General features: G+C 42.9%; 1 protein-coding gene across 5 annotated transcripts in view; it reads left to right on the top strand.

Moving 5' to 3' along the window:
* The first annotated feature begins 1,591 nt into the window (after positions 1-1,591).
* The window catches only part of plcb4b (phospholipase C, beta 4b), a 96,567-nt gene continuing 94,125 nt past the window's right edge, over positions 1,592-4,033 (top strand). For 3 of the 5 annotated variants that reach the window (XM_076273339.1, XM_076273343.1, XM_076273340.1), the window contains exon 1: positions 1,592-1,759. The gene's annotated coding sequence lies outside the window, so the exon portion shown is untranslated. Of the gene's footprint in view, positions 1,760-1,797; positions 1,990-4,033 lie in introns of those variants that run through there. The other 2 variants (XM_076273342.1, XM_076273341.1) reach the window with 1 other exon arrangement.

The raw sequence follows: 4,033 nt of genomic DNA on the forward strand, positions 1-4,033 counted from the left end.
CAAGCTGCATGTTGAACCTAAAGCAGCCAAGCCAATTGGGTGAAGTTTCAGGGCAGTTAGGGTTATTGTTCCTAAAAATTATTGGTAATTCTTGATGCCAGGTATTTTGCCTATTAGACAGCCTACAAAGAGGAGGGTGATATTTTTACCCTGATCAACTCAGAAGATCAGATGTCTACAAAACAAATAGCAATACTGAAAATATAGTTTCTTATGCACAGACCTGGTGCTGCAGGTAAATTCATACATTGTCAGTTTTAAACTGGTTACAATATTAACATGCATGATGCTGGTGAAAAGAACACATTGTGTGTAGCCCAGTCCAAACAATGACTCCAATCAACACCAAACTTATTAAAAGATTTGACATATTTTTCACTTATAAGGCTGTGGAACTATTACAGTCTGGGTGAACCCAGACGAACCTGTTAGAAAATTTGACCTGCAGAGCAAATTCAAATTGACTAACAGGCTTGTCAGGATTTACCTGGGAAAGAACTATTATAGGCCAGCCTACTGTACAAACAATAGCGTGGTTAAGCAAATATCAAAAGCTGAAATGCTGTGGGCTAATTTATATGTTTACATTGGGCTACTTACTGGCTGACCACAGTCATGTCAGTTCCCATACAGGTTTTTGAACAGGTTTGGGATCTCCTAAGATCACACACCAACACCATGACAAAATCATGGTGATGGTGATCAGTGTGTCCAAAAAGTACTTTTACCCCATTTAAGCCTATGGACATAAGACTGCATAGAAACAAACTGAGTATGGTCTAAATAAAATGTCACATATACAGTAGTCATTAATTAATTAGGTATAATTTTCAAGATGTGACATTGCCACCTCATTTTCCTGTGGTGATAGCCATATAGTGCAAACACTGCCACAGCACCCAGCACAACTTAATTGAAATTATTTACTGTCATTATAGCCTAGCCAGCTGTAGGCTTTCTAAGGGTACAATGAAATTACTGTGCCCCCATAATGAAGTATAAGCCTACATTAAAAATAAACACGATATAAAATTACCTGTGTGTGTGTGTGTGTAAATAAGATAATACAATTGCCTGCATACATTGAGTTCCCATCGATCATAATAAAGTCTATAGTTTTAAGAATGCATTTAGCCTAGGCCTAGCCTGCTGCATAGTGCCGTCCTGTGGATGTGATTTCAGTGACACTCCACACACAAGCACAACCAGGCAGGCAAACAGAAAGAGAGCGTTATGTGATGCTTAGTTCCAATTTAGACTAGTCTTCGTTAAATAAATAAAAAAAATGTCAAGAGCGGCTTTAAACGGAGACGTAGGCTATAGGGCTCCTCGCGTAAGTTAAAAGTCCAACACAGGACTGCTGCGCGGCTCAGAGGATATCTAAGGAGGTCACTGTTTGCACACCTAACTATTAGTGCCTGCCATATTGTCTCTCTTCCACAGAACGGCCATTGCCGCGCGAAAGAGCGCTCCAGTAGAAGACCGTCATCGGCCCAAAACTTGAGGGGGAAGAGACAAGGCAGAGGAGGAGGATCTCGATGACTCACGCGTTGACGTTCCTGTCATTCATTTACTGAGGGGGGTTCTTTACCGACCGTAGCGAGCCGCTATCCACTGGAGGGCCAGTGCTACCCGGGCGCGGGCACGTTAGGAGGGATAAAAACTGAGCCAGTAGCTGGAAGCAAGAGGGGGGAAAATCCCGACCCAGCCTCTGTGAGCATCACTCTCACGTCGGATTTACCCGTGATCACCCATTCGCGTAAGAGCAAACTGTTTATTTTCGGCGTTTTGTGAAATGGTTGGGTGGTAGTAGATCAGTAAATAGCAGGATTGCAGACTGTCCGGACTGGGACTAATTGGGTTTAGAAGTCCCTGTTGGCTGAGGAGAATTGGGCACTGCCGTGGTGTGCATGACAGACGGATAAACTCGTAATTGTAAAAAAAAAGACCTTACCACGAACATCCATGCAACTCCTCCATCCATCCCAGGTTAGACTAAGAGCTTAAATGTGTGCATCTTTAGACATCAATCTTTTGCTCAGTTAATGACAATTCCTATAAAAGCATAAATATTAACGTTAACTGTGAAACACAAATTGTAGAGGAAATTTAGCCAGATTGCCCTGTCTGTTGTTAATCTCTACGCAGAACATGTGTATGGCAGCTAGCTAACGTTGATGGAAACAGTATGGCAGAAATGGCTCTGCCTGTAACTATCGTTTTGTGTCCCTGTGTTGGTGTTTTTACATTTTTTATTTACACTCAATTCGTTCACGAAATACTTGAATGGCTTCGCTTTAAACTGAGAGCTAAGAACCAACCAGGCTAAAACTCTTAACAGGCAGCTAGCAAAGCAAAGCTAGCTAGTTGCTGCTGTTACAGTCAACGTTAGCCATCGCGCAACGTGAGGGAAGTGTTTATATGCTGTGTTCTGTGACATGATTACATAAATATATGAATGAAAAATGCGTTGCTGTTGTGCAAAACCTTGTGATAGTTTAGAGTAGATCTGCCTTTCACTCTTAGACAGCATGCAATATCGTTGGGTCGTTTGGTCTGCAACATGGCCAGATGTTGTCGCGTTTACGTTGTATGCAATTTAAAAACGAATGGCTAAACGTTGATCTGGTGGAAATGACAATGTTTTGTAGTATTCTTATTTATCACTCTCTCTCTGTATTTGTTTAGCATAACGTTGATTGCTCAACACATCCGAAAATCATGTTTTGCATCACTCATGCAAGTTAACGTCAGGTGGAATAAAACCCGATGACATTTGTGAATGTTATTGTAAGGATATAACTATTGCTATCATTTCATAGTGAATATTGTGTTCCCATCACGGAGTAGAAGTGAGCTAAACAGTCAATTGTTGCGCGTTGCAGTTCTGGTGAAAACGCAAAGGATTACTAAAACTGTGGTTGCCCATACAATCGCCAGCCGGTTTGGACAACAGTCGGACAAGCCATCTTCTGTTAATATGATCGTTATTACAAATTAACTGGTAATGTAGCAGGCTACACGCCTTCAAGGTGACAAGCGGCCGAAGGTGACAGGTGTCAATGTGTGTGATAGCAAAAGTGGACAAGGTAATTGAAGTGACCGAGGGGAGAGGTGTAGGCTAAATGACGGGGCTGACAGCACCTGCTCACAGCCACCTGCTCGGGTCGCATGCACGCGCAAATCGTCCTTCATCCTGCTCTAGAACGGGAGCGCGATAGGCAACTATGCGAATGTGAATAAACTATGATTAATGCATGTTATGTGTGTGCCAAATCTCTGCCATGAATTGCACTACCTTTAGTTTGGAGACGATCCAGAATGCCCACCCCCCACCCTGGACCCATGGGATTGTGTATGGACCATACAGATAAGTTCATATGAGTTATGAGCAGCTAGTACGTTTCTGGTTGCTTTCTGTTATTGCAGATAATGAAGTAGCAAATCCCTCAGTGTGATGGTGTGTTTGCCTTGCAGCTTGGTGAGTGCATTAATAAGAATGACTGGGACAGGGCTGTTTCAGTCCATGCTTCCGAAAACAGACACAGAGGCAACCCAACCCTTGTGCACTTAAAAAACAAACAAACAAAAAAACAGAGAATTGATGAATAGAGGTGGCATAAGTAAGAAGCTTATGAAAATGTATTTCCATAGGGATTGGGGGTCTAGGCCACTGGGGGCTGCAGCTCACTATTTAATACCAATTTCTGCACAGCACACTCATCAAAGAGAAGGGGATTTCCAGATTATCTGGCATCCTGGCCCTCACGACCTCACACCGAACAAGCAGCTTCTTGAAACATGACAAAGCCTCTATTATCCTCCGCAGAATTTGTCACTTCATACCAGCAGAATATGCTTTGTGTCACGGGGGCAGCAGACCTCTTAAAGAGGAGGAGAGAGTCTACTGAGGAGGGTCACTGAGCTCATTTAACCAGAGCAGCATTTTAACGACATTTTAACAGTGGCTGGAAATGGGGACAGACAGTGTCTGCATGCTGGCTCGTTTGAGACTGAGGCTAGTGGTTCATGT

This window comes from Alosa pseudoharengus, unplaced genomic scaffold (assembly GCF_046254945.1).
Source record: "Alosa pseudoharengus isolate Yale_2024_CS ecotype anadromous, Long Island Sound unplaced genomic scaffold, YU_APseudo_1.1 YU_APseudo_1.1_scf_7, whole genome shotgun sequence".
NCBI classification, from domain to species: Eukaryota; Metazoa; Chordata; class Actinopteri; order Clupeiformes; family Clupeidae; genus Alosa; species Alosa pseudoharengus.